The sequence below is a fragment of the Mustela nigripes genome, chromosome 5 (assembly GCF_022355385.1).
Source record: "Mustela nigripes isolate SB6536 chromosome 5, MUSNIG.SB6536, whole genome shotgun sequence".
Classification (NCBI taxonomy): Eukaryota; Metazoa; Chordata; class Mammalia; order Carnivora; family Mustelidae; genus Mustela; species Mustela nigripes.
The window spans coordinates 139,603,326-139,619,656 of NC_081561.1; the positions used below are offsets into that span (position 1 = coordinate 139,603,326).

General features: G+C 43.0%; 1 protein-coding gene across 7 annotated transcripts in view; it reads left to right on the forward strand.

Moving 5' to 3' along the window:
• ARID1B (AT-rich interaction domain 1B) overlaps positions 1–16,331 on the forward strand; it is a 439,440-nt gene that overhangs the window by 101,298 nt on the left and 321,811 nt on the right. The gene's annotated exons all lie outside the window — the stretch shown is intronic.

A 16,331-nucleotide genomic window follows, 5' to 3' on the forward strand; every position in this document is an offset into this window, starting at 1 on the left:
GCCAGAATTCTTAGTTGTAAGCAATGAAAACCGAGTCTGGCCATCCCAAACTGGAAAGGAAGTATGTAGACGGGCTACTGGGAAGCCCATAGAATTGGCAGGAAGGCTGAAGAACTGGGCCAGGGGGAAGAGTAGGCACAACGGAGACCACACTGTGAGACTGAAGCTCCAGCTAGGACACAGGACTGAAGGCATGCCCTGTCACTTAGCGTGCATGGCCATGGGTTGTCCATCATCATTCTGCTGCTGTCCTGGTAACGTGCCCTTGAGACGCACACCTGGCGTTGAGGGTTGCTGTGTACACTGCCAGCGAAAACTCCTCCTGCCCTTGTTTCTTTGTGTTACCACCTAATGAATTAAAGATCAGGGCATGCGCATCCCATTGGCTGATCCTGGGTCACGTGCCAATACCCATTTGCCAGGGAGTTTGGGAATCAAGTGTCTAGTATTTTCGGCCTCTCTATTAGGAGGCAGAGGCAGCCTCCACAGTTCTGACATCAATTGCAGTGTGGTATTTTCCCCTCACCACCAAGTAATTTTTGGGTACCAGTGGATATCTTGCATTTTAACTCCATTCGGACACTAGCAACCCGGAGAAAGCGTCAGATCCCACAGCTAAGGGCTCAGTTCTGCGAGTCAGGCCTCCCACCTCTCACTTCAGATGACATTGCTAGAGATCTGGAAGGTCCAGTGACTCCCTCCTTCGGCTTAATAATTTGCTAGAGTAGCTGATAGAGCTCAGAGAAACATTGTTCCTTACTATGTTACTGGCTTATAAAACAGTGTGACTCGGGAATAGCCGGATGGAAGACAGGCCTCGGGTTAGGCATATGGGAAGCGTCATGGAGCTTCCGTGCCCTCTGAGGGCAGCCCTCCTGCTGAATTTCCACATGTTCACCCACCTGGAAGCTCCCCGAACCTGTCCTCTGGGGTTTTTGTGGAAGCTTCATTACAGCAGGTATGACTGATTAAATAAGTGGTCATGGGTGATTGATGGCGTCCTCCAGCCCCTTTCCCCTTCCCGGCACTCAAGGGAGCGACCGAAAGTTCCGGCTCTCTCATCACATGGCAGCCGGTCCCCACCCTGTGGTGAGTGTTGAATGCCACCTCAGTAACATAACGAGAGGCACCTTTATGGCTCTCATCACTTAGGAAATTCCAAGGGTTTTAGGAACTCCGTGCTAGAAATGGGAATAAAGACCAAATATGTATTTGTTATTGAAAATCACCGTGTCACAGCCTCCTCTCAGACTCATCAGCTGAGGAGTTAGCCCAAATCCCGAAGAGCGCTCATGGCCTGGGCGGCCGAGGGGACCGGCAGGTGTTCTCCGCACTGCTCCTTTACCACCAGGCTGGCTGTGCTTCAGCAAGCTCTTCTCGATGACACAAGTGTTACTACCCCGCAGTTGTGTTACATGGTGGTTGACCATTTAGGAGGTCTTCACGTCAGCATCTCGTTCAGCAAGATGCAAGGAGTGTTGTAATGTCATTTTGAAGGACGGAGTTCAGAAAACTGGTGGGCAAAGAACGAACGCAGTTTATCAAAGGATAAGGAATTGTTAAGGGCAGACCTGGAGCTTGACCCTTGCTTTTGGCCCCAGAGCCCATGCAGGCTGTGGTGACACCAGCTGGCAAGCCACTGTGCCCAGGTCCAGTGCCACGAGGCGCTCAGAGAGGTCCAGTCACAAAACACACACCCAGCCACAGCCTCTTCCCAGGACGGAGATGTGCACTAGCGTATCTGGTTCGGTGAGACCTCGTTTGGCATTTGTATTCTAATTCTGTCTACTTGTGTTGTTTAATGCTGTAACATCTCTCTGGTTGACTGAAGCCATATGTCATTCAAATGGAACCTGTACTTTGGCATTGGCCTGACAATCACTCAGCTGTGTAATGCAGCAATAAAAATTATGAAAACTGTATCTGTTCATTAGACCGCTGGAACTCACAGGCACTTTGTGGCCGTGCCCCACAACTCCACACTCTGGTGAATGGGTGTGCAGTAAATGAAGCCTTTGCGCTTTTTCCCTCCGTGAATTGTGCATCTGTTTCATAGTTTGCGGATTGCGAGGAGAGCCAGGTGGATGAGCACTTTCAAAGATTTTAACAATAGGAAATGTGTTTGGGGAATGAACTGCCTCAAAACAAGTAGTGTAAGAAGTGTTCTACTGGATTTTTTTTTCATGTCACGTTAAAACTTTTGCAGATTCTTAAGAATTTTTAGGTTAAGTAGTTTTTCTGTTATAGGGACAGAGGGTTTATATATTAACTATTTTTCTAAAGTATTATGTCAGTTCTTGCTGTGCAGTAAGATAGAGACATGAAGCGGGCATGCGTGTGCCTGCAGAGCAGGGTGTGTGTGTGTGTGTGTGTGTGTGTGTGAGAGAGAGAGAGAGAGAGAGAGAGAGAAGCTTGGTGTTCCCGTGTTTCAGACTAGCGAGCTCTCACATCTCAGGAAAACTGAGCGTCAGGTCTCCCAGGATGGGAGCAAAACCAATAACAAGGATACTCTCAAACAGTCATTGCAGCAGCGGAGGGCACATTGTCGTCACAGGAGAGGGCCCCTTCCATCTTAGAAGATTTGATTTGATTTGTGAATTTTAACTTTTTTAAGTAGGCTCCATGCCCAACATGGGGCTCGAACTCAGGACCCTGAGATCAAGAGTCACATGCTCTATTGACCAAGCCAGGCAGGAGCCCTACGTTAGAAGATTCTAGAAGACCCTTCCATGGCAGGGATTGTGGGCTGCTGAGAGTCAGAATGCCCCCAACTGTGCATATGAGGTGGGAGGCGGTTAATGTCATGGAGAGGACAGGCTGGGAGTTAGGGGAGATGGCAAGAGATGTTCTTGAGGGGGAGACATTAAGGTCAAGAGTGACCCTGTCATAAGTAGGGAGAGTCCGAGGGAAAGAGGAGAAAGAGAAAAGTAGGGAGGATGTGGTATTGTGGGAGAGACCGGAGGCTTACCATGCAATGTTCTGTAAGGTAGTCGATAAGCTGCTGTAGTGTATAAAGGTTCAAACCTTTGTAATGATTTATGTAGATGAAAAAAATGTGTGTAATTATTTTAAAGTGTAAGGAAATGTAAATGCCTCTTTGAAAAGTATGTATTTGCATTAGAAAAAGCATTGATGGCTTTTGGTGGATGGTAGTTAATAAGCTTTTATTATTTTAGAAAATACTTGTTAATTTTGTATAGCAAACACATTTTAAGTTGACAACAGTTTGTCATTTCCTCGTATTTCTAACCTAGAGAACTAGGCTAAAGAGCGGGATTTGGAAAGGATGGACTGGTCTTGTGGCTCGATGGGTGTGAGAAGGGATTTAAAACACAGTAGCCCGTTAACTCTGCAACCACGGTGTCTGGCTGGGTGGCCGTGGGCTGTACAACTTCCCAGGGTTCCCCCGATGACTGGTGACTTGGCCCGAGTTGGTTGCCTCCCACCCCACCGCAGCTGTGAGGTCTGGACCAGCATGTCTCTGGCTGTCACTTCTATCCTCAACACGCTGATTTCTGGTACCTAGCACGAGGGCAGACCCCCCCCCCCCCCGCTTATCAGGGCCTAGATTTGCTGTTTGAAATTTTAGGGGTACCAGATTTGAGATTCTGACATATGGTGCCAGAAGAAATTTGCAGAGGTTAGATCATTTCTAGTAGTTTCATTTTTCAAGTAAATCAACATGTTATGCATACATATGCATACGTGTGTGTGTGTGTGTGTATAAAATATAAATGATCACCTGTGACATATTCAGGTTCTTAATGCCCGTGCACATTGTCTTGTGCGTATTGTCTCCAGTTCTGTATCGCTCATTTTCAGGGAGTCTGAGGTCTGCCTGCTGGGTTCCTGGATCTCAGTACCTGACTACTTCATTGCCGTTACTGGAATTTAGTCCCAGCGTATGCATTGGGGTCTGCTCAGTGTTTATTCCTGTTGATTAAAGAGGAATAGTTAGAGCACTAATTCTAAACGGCAGGTATTCCTTAAAAATTACTGCATGGGTTTGGAATGCAGGACCTGATTTCAGAGGGCAGAGGCTTACCTCCTTCCCCTGGTATATTTGGGTTAATATGAAAAAGCTGTGCTCCTCAGTGGTGATGTACACAGGCGTCCCGAAGGTGTGTGTGGTAAGGGGGTAAGCCCTAATGGGCTTAAAGTTTTTCCACAGACAATCCACGGTCAATGTTGGAGAATTAATAACTCGTTAACTTGGGTGGTAACTCATGCGTTTGTGTTTTAAAATGAAATGGTAAGTACAGACTCAGTATTCATACAGCCCGCATGTTTTCTTACGCATCCACTGTATGCATAGCATGGTCTTGGGAGTAAATCAGAATTCTTCCCTATCATTACCTCATACCGTACTGAGCTCTTTATTCCCCATGTCCTTAATGTGTTCCTGGCTTCCCAACTGGGTCTCTGTTACTCAACAGAGATTCCTCTCTATCTTTTCTCTGCCGACTGAACGTTGAGTCCTCCCTACAGGCCTAGTCCAGCACTTCTGGTCTGGACAGCGTTTCCTAATGTTCTAGCACCGTGTCCCCAACTTTTCCAGTGGCATTCGCCTGCTCCCTTCTCTGCCCTCCCCTTCTCTGTTCCTGCCCAGATTCCTCCTGTTTCTTCTGACTTGTAAACAGGTTTTACTGTGTCCTGCGTGTCAGCTGCTTATGCGCGGGAAATCTGTCTTCTTCCTATTTGTATCTAATATGGGGCCTAGGATAATTCTGTTGATGCTTCGTTGCTCATGGAGTGTTCCATCAGTACATGTGACATGATGGAAAGTAGATGTTTGAAATACGTTTGGGAAAGCAAAGCATAGATACACATAATGGTATGTAAAGAAGCCTCGCCGTTTCCTTCGTCCTTTGGTGCTGTGGTCTGGTTGGATGAGGAGACCAGAAATCTCGCACTGATTCTGCTGCCAATCGGCCACATAGTCTTAGGTGTTTTAAGGTTCTGCTCTGTTAAAGGAGACCAGTTCTACCCATTTCCACAGGATTGTCACGGATCCTAGTCTTAAAAGTTGAAAAGTGCTATGTAAATAATGAAATATTGGTATTGTCGTAGCTACTATTTTGAGGGGTAGCTTGTATCAGTGAAGGCATTTTACAATGAGGTCTGTCTTGTAGTTACTGTAGTAAAATCATTTCTGGAGAAGAGAGAGCTGACTATGACTAGCCTTCCACTCGGCATCACTCATTTGTGGTCGGGGGCTTTCATATTGAGGCCCCCCGGGTAGAGAAGATAAAAGAACACACGGGGAACCTGAGGAGAAGAGAGAGTTCACTAGCTTAATTTCCGTATTTTCTAAGGGTGCACACTCAATCAAGGGAACTGCCTTTAGTTTTTTTCTGTCCCCTTGGCATTCGTTGGTCAGGGCACGGGCGACAGGAGCCTTCGGGCTGTGCGTTCTTTCATTCTTCCTCGTGAGCGTTCAGGTTCATTATTGCAGATTTCAGGTGGTGGTGGTTATAATTCCTTTCCCGAGTATTTCTCCCACAGAGATGATGAGCCTGAATATTAATATAAACCTGGCAAAGAGCTCACTGCTTGAGAACCTCAGGATTAGCGCAGGGACGTGGCGATCAGGGTTCCCACGGTTAGGATCCTCCGTACTCCCCCGCACCCCTGGACAAATTACCTTCTTCCTAGGATGCTTTACTTGTTTCGTGACCTATGTAGAAAATCAAGAGTAAGTCCTAGCCCCTCCTCCTTCATTCTATTTTATTTTAGAGATTTTATTTATTTTTTTATTTGAGAGAGAGAGAGAGAGAGAGGGCGAGAGAGAGAGCGGTGGGAGGAGCAGAGCGAGAGGTTGTTAACAGAGTCCATGCGGAGCGCGGAGCCCGGCTTGGGGCTCGATCCCACAACCCCAAGGTCAAGACCTAAGCCGAAATCCAGAGTCAGATAGATGCTTAACTGACTGAACCACTCAGGCGCCCTCTATTTTATTTTAAAATTTCCTCCCATCTCATTTTCCTTGCTCTGTCGTCTCTGGAGCTCCATTCATTCCGTACTTTCTGATTCCCTTCTTTCCCGCGCCGGTAAGTTTCATGACACTTGGCTCTGACACTTGGCTTCCTGCTCCCATAGCATGGCCTCGTTCTCCTGATTGTCTCCGCAGAACCGGTCCCTGTCTGACTCCAACTTTGTCTCTATTCCTCAGTTTTTCTTGCTTCGACTCCTGATTGCTTCTGGGAGTCACTGTGTCCCTTCTTCCTGAGTTAGGTACTGTCCGTAGGTCGCCCTCCTGCTCTGGGGTGGGGTTGGGGGGGTCGCCTTCCGTCTGTTTGCCAGTCGTCTTCCTAATGAACTGCTCTCGCTGTTTAGCCCACGCAGACCAGCGGTGGTCTGTCTCTCTGTCAGTGACACTGTGCGTCAACAGCAGCTGCAGGTCCGGGGAGAGGAAATGCAGGGACCAGTATTTGTGGACACGATCATAATGTCACTTGGAACAGTTTTCCCAGAGATCTGCAAATGTCATCCTCAAATGCTGTGTTTTTTAAACTGCTCATTGTGATCCGTTTGTGGGAACATGAAAGCAGTGTATTAGGCTGCAGCTAGGCCTTTCTTTAAAATTCTTTCTTTCTTAAAAGAATTTGAATATAAGCAGTAGAAAATATGAATGTATCACATGTAGTAAGGGTGTCATATGTGTTCATGGTTGTGATATAAAATATATGTCTTCTTTTGAGTTGGAGTCAAGAGCATTTGAAAGCCATTGCTTCTGATTAACCTTCACTGTTTTCAAGCTTCTTTGCTTCCTCAACCCCTTTTCCTGTAATAGAGATTTTTTAAAAATGTTTTATTTATTTGTTTGTTTATAGTTGAGGTAAAAATAGAGTTAGAATATAGTCTGTGTATGTGACAACCTGATGAAAAATTCAAACCACAGTGAAGGGGTTTACCAGTTGCACAGCAAGTCCTACATTCTCTTAGGGCATGGCCACCTACGTAGCACTGCTTCTCTGCAGAGCTCCAGAGGGAGCCTCACTGAGGGTAGCCCCCTGTAGATGGGGACTGCTGTGAGAACCTGTGAAGATGGAGTGCCCAAACCCCAGCAGTTGATGTGTCCCGGACTTAACGAGGTGATTACAGTCAGCTAAGGGGATGGCAGGGGCTTCTGGGTTGATGAGGCTACTCCAGGTGTGGGGAGTGGAGTGCCCTGCAGAGAGCTTCTGAGTTTCAGGAACCACCACTTGACTGGGTAGTAGTGCTGCTAATTGTTTTCTCTGGCAGTAAGAAATAGCTGTATGCTTGAAGTGATTGTGAGTGAGTACTGAATGTGGCATCTTTGCTTAGAAAATGTGACTGATCTCCACCAATTCCATACACCTTGCCTTAAATCAGAGAGAGCCTCCCCCTTTTTATATGTATTATTTTAAAGATTTTTCTTTTTTTATTTGACAGAGATCACAAGTAGGCAGAGAGGCAGGCAGGGTGGGGTGGGTGGGAAGCAGGTGCCCTACTGAGCAGAGAGCCCTGGGATCATGACCTGAGCCGAAGGCAGAGGCTTTAACCCACTGAGCCACCCAGGTGCCCCACACTGCCTTTTTAATTTTTTAAAAAAATTTTGTCAGGGCGCATGGGTGGCTCAGTGAGTTAAGCCTCTGCCTTCAGCTCAGGTCATGATCCCAGGGTCCTGGGATTGAGCCCCACATTGGGCTCTCTGCTAGGTGGGGAGCCTGCTTCCTCTTCTCTTTCTGCCTGTCTCTCTGCCTATTTGTGATCTGTCAAATAAATAAAATCTTTAAAAAACATTTTATTTGTCTATTAGAGCAAGAGCTCAAGTGCACATAAGCAGGGGTGAGGGGTAGGGGGAAATGGGAGAAGCTGACTCCCCCCTGAGCAGGGAGCCTGACCTGGGGCAATACTGTGGGCACAGTCCCAGGACCCTGGGATCATGATCTGAGCCGACAATTGCTTAACCAGCTGAGCTACCCAGCTGCCCCACACAGCATATCTTTTAAATTTAAAGATTTGTTAAAGTAGAAATCGTCGTGGGATACTGTTTAAAACCTAGCTTTTTCCTCTTAATGGTAATGGTAAAGAAATATTTTGGTAAATGGTAAAGAAGTGGTAAATGGTAAAGAAATATTTTTCTTAATTAATATAAGGTAGATTTAGAATATGGTTTAATTTCAGGAGTAATAAACTTTTTAGCCCAATTATCCTTATTTGTCATTGGATTGGTGGGCTGTATCTTAGGATAATTACTTCATACTCCTTAATGTTTTAGTAAAACCATTAAATGGCTTCTCTATTCCCTAAAGTCTACTGATTTACCTGCAAAGGTGCTTAGAATGGACAGTCTGTGCTGAAGTATAGTTTTGAGGGGGATAATTATGATTATTTGTTGATTTTCAGAATGAATAGGTTAGGCTATCTAATTTTAATGATTTGTTAATATAAATAGAGGAGACAGTAGAAAGAAGTGAGATATTTAATTTGTTGAAAATTCTGTATTGAATAAATTCTCCACCAGACATCTGCCCCCAGGTGCCTTTCTATTAATGATTGTAATATGTCAACATCCTTTATTTTTTTTTTTTTCTCCTGACCAATCTTCGGGGAATATTTGGCACTTGTTCTCTGTGATGAAATAAAAAAAATTGCAAATTTTCTTTTTCAAGGGAAATAATTACATTATTTTCTCCTTTCATATAAACATTTGCTTTGGGATATATTTATATTTTAAGGGCTTTGATATTGTATCCAAAGCATCATTTCCTCATATTCTTCAACGTCAGACTGGAACTCCTCTTTAAACTATTACCCAGTATCACAGGTTTGTCATGGAAGTTGTGTCTCTGTGCTAAATGACTCAAAATGAAGAGCCCGTTGCCCCCTTCCCACTTTGTCTTGAGCGCATGGTGTCTGTGCTGGTAGAAATTTTATATCCTGATGCCTTCTAAATTAATCACCCAGACATTTTGACTTCAGCTTTGCTAACTTAAAATGATGTGCAGTTCTCATTTGTGGCCATTGTGCTTCTACTGACCTGTCCCTTTTCTCATCCTTTCTGTGCTTGCTTTTCTCATGTTCTGGCACTCTTGTCTGTTCACACTGTTGTCTTCGAGAACAGAGCAAGATCTCCAAAGTGTCCTCTGCTCCTCCTGTTCCACTCCTCCCGAGTGTCCATTTACAGCCTCCCCTCCATGCTTCTCTTGCATGTGACTCCCCTGTTCTCTGCATTGACTGAGGGTCACTGGAAGGTGACATGAGCATGGTGGGGTGGGGGGGTGGGGGTAGGGAAGGGGAGAGCAGAGCAGCGAGTGGTGTTCTGTTTGTTAGTCTAGTTGGGTAAGACGGTGCCGGTATTCTAACCCTTGACCTAACTTTGTTGACCTTGACCTAGGAGAAGGTTGAACCCGTGATCTCTGAAATCTATCAATTCTAATAGTGTATGACAAAGTAATTCACAATAAAATGTAATTAGACTTAGCCTTCTGAGCATGCGGGAATGGATATATATTTTTAGTTTAAAACAAAAGCTTATTGATCCAAATATATGTACTGTGTGTTGGATATGTTTTTGAGGATTTTCACCTCCCTTCCCTCCCCTACCCTCAATTCAGACCAAGAAGTCAGTTTTTCAGTCACTGATGTGCATACTGATTTCCTTTAGTCTCACTGAGAGATGTCGGGTTAGTAGTACAGACCTCTAATGCAAAAAGACTCCTTTGTAAATTTACTCATCATTGTTTGTTATGGGCTCATTCTGAAAGTTGGGGCAAAAAATAAACTGCCCGGCTAGTTCTGCTTATCTGAAGCTCGTTCTGTCCCTGGGAAGCACGGGACAAAAAGCCTGCGACCTCCCTGCCATCTGAGTCAGTGTCCGTGCCTGCAGTCAGGGAGGATGCCAGTGATGGTCCCCATGCTAGTTCTTCCCTTGGGACTGTCTATTCTTAGATTCTGCAGCCTACTGAATTCTCAAGTCTCAGAGGAAGACTTTAATAGCCAGGTTTGGATCTTAGCCATGGTATGTGGAGAAGGCTGACCCTTTTGCATTACCAATGCTATTATTTTTCTCCATTCATACATTTTTCAACATTTGCGTCATTTAAAGTTCGGGGAGATAGATTAATGAGTACATGTTTCTCCCTTAAAAAAATCTCATGGAACAGTTAGACTGTACATTTTCAAAGAATCGTGTTTTAATACAATATAGTTTAAAAATTTCATTTTTTTTCTTTCTTTCTTTCGTTTTTTCCTTCTCTCTCTCTCCATCTTGCAGGAGAGAAAAAAGATATAGAAAGGATTAGAAGCATCTAGCACTCTCCCCCTAAAAGGGTGAGCTTTCGATTGTTGGTAACAGCGCAATCATGGCATCCCCCCATCTTCCACTTAAAAAAAGAAAAACGGACAACTTCAAAGCTGTATTTAAAAAAAAAAAAAATCTCTCACGCACACGAAGAAGTCATTGATATGCATGGTATGAAATCCCCAAGCTAGAAAGGGTCTTCAGTGAGCAGTATTCCTCCTGCTGTCCCTCCACCGTGGAGTTCTCCCCCGTAGAAGTTGCCGGTTACTTGTTTCTCCATTGGCTGCTTTAGAATTCTGGTCTTACTCTGGTAAATCCCTCTTTTCTCTGTTTCCCCCACTCCGTGGTTATCTCAAATAGAATAGACTTTCCAGTCTCGCATTCACTGCACACGCTCCGGTCATGCGGTCGTGGAGTTGACATTGTAGCCTCAGCAAAGGTTATCTCTTTAAAATTCTCTGAAATTCCCCTTTGGCACATCCATTTTGGCAGCTGGGTTTATATAGGAAAGTGGTAAAGCTCTTGGCTCCTCTTTTTGTGCTCTATAAAAATAGAAATCTCTGGCCAGAAGGGCAGCTGGGCAAGCGGCTCCTTCTTCAGTTCCCGTCAGTTGTCCTTGCTGAGTGTTTTCCATTTTACCTGCACTAAATGGTGTCCTCACGGAGACAGCGGGCCCAGATGGTGGGTTTTGAAAACATGAACATCAGGTAGCCGGACACTTATTTTATTTTATTTATTTTTATTGTTATTATTATTATTATTATTTTAAAAGATTATTTATTTATTTGACAGACAGAAATCACAAGTAGGCAGAGAGGCAGGCAGAGAGAGAGGGGGAAGCTGGCTTCCCGCCAAGCAGGGAGCCCGATGCGGGGCTCGATCCCAGGACCCAGAGATCATGATCTGACCTGAAGGCAGAGGCTTAACCCACTGAGCCACCCAGGTGCCCCCTGACACTTACTCTAAAGTCTTATTATAAACTCCAGCTGTTCTAACCTCTGTGTGGGGTTCTGTTGTACTGTTTCAGCTTTTTTTCTTATAATCTTCTTATATATATATTTTTAAAGATTTTATTTATTTACTTGAGAAAGAGAGAGAGAGACAGCACACGTGCATGTGCATGTAGGGGAAGTGGCAGAGGGAGAGAATCTCAAGCAGACTCCCCAGTGAACTTGGACACCCCCTTCAGGGGCTCATTCTCACGACCCTGAGATCATGACCTGAGCTAAAATCAAGAGTCAGCTGCATCACTGACTGATTTACCCAGGTGCCCTGTGTGTGTGTGTGTGTTTAAAGATTTTATTTATTTATTTGACAGAGATCACGGGTAGGTAGAGAGAGGCAGGCAGAGAGAGCAGGGGAAGCAGGCTCCCTGCTGAGCAGGGAGCCCGATGCGGGGCGTGATCCCAGGACCCTGGGATCATGACCTGAGCCACCCAGGCGCCCCTGTGTGTGTGTTTTAAACGGAAACAACTCAAAAGATTATATTCACTGATCCCGAACTACCTGTTGCAGTTTGGGCAGTAATGTAACAGGAGCAGTGGAAACTCCAAATCGCTTTCTAGTGAGATGAATTCATCACTAAGTAAATGATTAGTGTGCCTCTTTTCTTGGGGACGTACTCTCTTAGATGGACGGCTGAACCCCTGTGAAGCAGCACAGGCCTTTTTCTTGTTTCCTTTCCTTTCTCTTTTCAAGTAGCTTTTTCTAGGAAAATGCTGCTTCCGTGAGCAGATTTGACCTATTTATTACTATAGATTGCCTTCAGAGCCCTTCCTTGCTTTCTGTATGCATTGTTACCTCCACAAAGTAGAGCTTCGTGCACATCATGTCAGTATATTTCCATAGTTTTGATTCTCTAATTTAAAATTGACTGCATATGTTTTGTACGGAAAATCCTTATTTTTGATTTTGTTTTAAATGTAAATGTTGGTAACCTAGATGTCAAAGCTTCCGTGTTAGAAATGAGCATGGCCTTTTTACTGTTAATTTTTTTCCTTGCTTACATTATTACATAAATAAGGCATTGTAGGCTCCTAGATGTATTTTTCTCCCCTGTGATAGTTTGTGAAAGGTTTTAGACCACTTGTTTTTGTATGTTGCTTCTGTTTCCTTCAAGAATAAGCAGTGTGAATTAAGGCACATCCTCCCCTTCCGTCCCCCAGTACCACATTTAAATACGTTGGAAATATGCTCTCTTTTTTAGCCAGACTTTGTGGAATGAGATTTATCATCTTGTGCATTGCACACAGACTTTTCTCTCCGAAGCTGCAGATTTTTTCCTGTTTTGCTTCTGTTTTATCAAAAAGAGTACTGTAGCCTTTATAGATCTGTGATATCGAATGCCCTCGATGAATCCTTGGGAAGAAAGTGTTTTAAAGTGCATAATTAGGGCACTTGAGCATAAAACTACAATTATACACTTGTGTGTTAATTTTGTGTACAGTAAGACTTCGTTCAACACTGGTTGTAAATGAGCGAGGAAGCATTTTACTGCCAGTGAATGCCTGCATTTTATGAATACTTAAACAAAATCTCTTCTAATTGGCTGACCTGGGAGGAAAGGTGAAAACAGCTGTAGTTAGGAGGTAGAGGAGAGAATACAAAATGTGTACTAGCGGCTATTTTAAAAAGTACCTAGAAAAGTAATCTTACTCCTGCATGCAGCCTGCTTTGCGGTGCCTTGGGAAGCTGCAGCCCCTGCTCCACGGTTAGCCCTGGTCGAGCGTAGGCATTCCGAGGAGCCGCTGAAATTAATCAAGGGGCGGAGCATGGACAAGATGTATGTCTGTTACTCAGGTTCTGTGTGCTGGCATTAGGGGGCACTCCTTGAAGCTTGGAGTTAATTTTAGGAAAATTAAAGGATGTACCACTTTATGAAATGAATAATAACGTTCCAGAACTGGTTACCCTCAAGAGGTAACGTGGACTAGAAATATAAATTAATTTAAGAAGGGTATAAATAAATTCATGGATAATAGAAGGATGATGATTATAAAGAGGAAATAACGGCTGTTCAGGACATATCTCTGACTTTTGGAAATTGAGGTCAGGAGAGGCACTACCATTTAGTTCCCACAGCCATATAGAAAATTCGCTGTGCAGAACATTGTCTGACCTAGTATTCGCTTAAGCTGTGATTTGCTAAATATAGAGCAGTTGGACTTAGAATAAGCAGTGAAATTTTGTGGCAGTTCATAACTGTACAGAAGTCCAAGAGAGGTTGTATGGTATTATGTTCCCTGTGTTTATGTTTATAATTTATATTGTGTGTATACCTCCCAAGGATGTTTTACTAAACAAATGTGTCATGAGGGAAGACTTACATACTGGTGGCAAATGAGAGCTTCTCAACTTTGTTCCATGAATCACAATGAAATGTATTCTCTTAACTCTAGAGAACAAACTGATGGTTACCAGAAGGGAGGTGGGTAAGGGGATGGAGGAAGTAGGTGAAGGAGATTAAGAGGACACTTGTCATCATGATGAGCCCTGCATCATGTACAGAACTGTTGACTCACTATTCTATATACCTAGAATTAATGTAACACTGTGTTAATGACACTGGAATTAAAATACAAGAAAAAAGAAAATGTGGAAAACATAAAAAGCACAAATGGAAAGTGAAAAATCCACAATATTCTATTCATCCAAAGAAATCTACTGTTAATACTTGTTGGAAGTTCCAGGTAACTATTGACAGATAATGCTACTAATCAATCAACTTGAAAGTCTCCATAGTTTACAACAAGTGTTTATTTTTCTACCCATGGGTCTCTGGGTTGTTTGGACTGATTTGGGGGGACTCCGTTGAGTTTGGCTCCAGGCAAGATGTCTGGGTTGGGTCCCCTGCATGTGATTTATTTTGGGGCCCCAGATGAGACTGAAGAGCTGCGTACTAGCATCTTCCAGTGAGATGACAGGATGGGATAGAAGTCGGTATGGGGAACAGTGGGCGGGGCTGTAGATGAAACCACATTGGCCGTAAGTTCATAATTACTTAAACTGTGGGTTTTAATACTATTCTTTCTACTCTTGTATATGTTTGAAATTTTACATAATAGTTAAGTTTGTTAAAAAAAATATATTTTGGTAAGAATTTTAAAAATGCCTAAGCCAAAGGGAGAGGGTTAAATCAGTCTAGATTATGTTGGTTAGTTTTCACTTTAAAACAGCAGTGTTTGTGGCCCGGAAGTTACTCGTTAGGAATAAGGACATAGACCAAACGAAGTGTGCTCCTTAGCAACCTAAGCTGTGTAACTGACTTGTTTGTGTGGTTTGGTCATCAAGCCTGTTCTGGTGTTTAAGACACTGCTTGATCGTTGAATGCTTTGCCAACTCCTTCTTCAACTCTGGGTAGACTTTTTTCTCTTGCCCAAGGGAAGCTGGACGGAATTTTTAAGGGAACTTCGCTTGAGTATACAGTAAGCACTCAATATACATTTGTTGATAGTTTCTCGTTTTTCAAGCATGAAGGGATAATTTCAGGGAATTGTGGAGGTTTGTTGTTTTGACTTTTTTTCTTAGACAAGCCTAAGGGCAGGATTTATTTTCCTTTTTAAAATAAGAAAGAAAAAAAAAGGGACCTAAATTGTTTAGAAGTCTCAATTGGGAACTTAGCTTAAGGGATTGTAGATTATGGCAGTTGTAGGATCTTGACCTTGTAAACTTTATTTATTACCTTCTAGCACATTATTTTTGACTGGACATGTTGACATAATAAAATTTCCTCATGCAATTGGTTCAACCACACATTGGCTTAGCATCTGAATTCCTTGCTGTGGGGAATTTTCAGTCTTACTCTTATGCATGAAAAACAGTGTTTGATCTTTCTGTGAAATGGGAAGCCAGCAGAATTTGCCACAGTAATGACTAAAATGTAGCTGTTGTGAACTTACGAATTTCTCCTATGCTTTTCCCCTTCCCATTTTGTGGAATTTACCTGGAGGGGCTCAAGCCTATGATGAGAAACAAACAAAATTAAGGAGCTTTCTGCTGTTAAAGGCAAATTGTTATAACACACTTCTTGATAACTTTTAAATAGACTACAATAAATAATCCAAAATAAATTGCATTTTGTTCTAGATTCATGAAAAACACTGAATTGGTTTAAGAAATGATAACATTTTGGTGTTTACTCCCTTAGGCTATTAATTCTTTATTCAGATAACCACACATACACAGATTTTTATATTAAAAAATAGCATTATACTACATAAACTGTTTTTAACCTTCTGCCCTTTTAGGTACACCTTAATAATGCTTCTTGCTATTAAATACATGTTATCTACAATGAGATTCATTAATAAACTGATATTGAATATTACCTTCCCCAATCTCTGTTGACGGACATTTAAAGGCAGTTTCTGTATTTTTCAGTGGGGATGCGGTCAGGGGGGTGCAGTGAATTCCTTGCTATACATATTTTTGTATATTTGTTTCACATTTTTTCTTGAGATAAATCATAGAAGTAGAATTCTGGGTTGCAGAGTTACTGATTCTGTACGTACTGTGACTCTCAGATATTTGAATTTACATACCACTATGATTATTTCAATATACCCAATTGTTGTGTGCTATTTTAGATTATATAAAGTAGAAAATACGAACACTCCCTGGGAGATTATATAAAGTAGAAAATACGAACACTTCCTGGGAGTGTTCGTATTTTCTACTTTACGTAATCTATGTAGTAGATTACAAATCTAAGTAGTACCTGGGAACCGTCATAATCAAGTAGGGAATTTACATGTCATAAATAAGGCAGTGATGTTTTAACATAAATACATTATAAAACATGTGAAGTTAAAAGTTTAACTATTTTTGTTCCTAAGTATATATACATATTCTGCTAGTAGTTTTTTTTTTTTAAGATTTTATTTATTTATTTGACAGAGAAATCACAAGTAGGTAGAGAGGCAGGCAGAGGGAGAGAGAGAGGAGGAAGCAGGCTCCCTTCTGAGCAGAGAGCCCGATGCGGGACTCAATCCCAGGACCCTGAGATCATGACCCGAGCCGAAGGCAGCGGCTTAACCCACTGAGCCACCCAGGTGCCCCTTTGCTA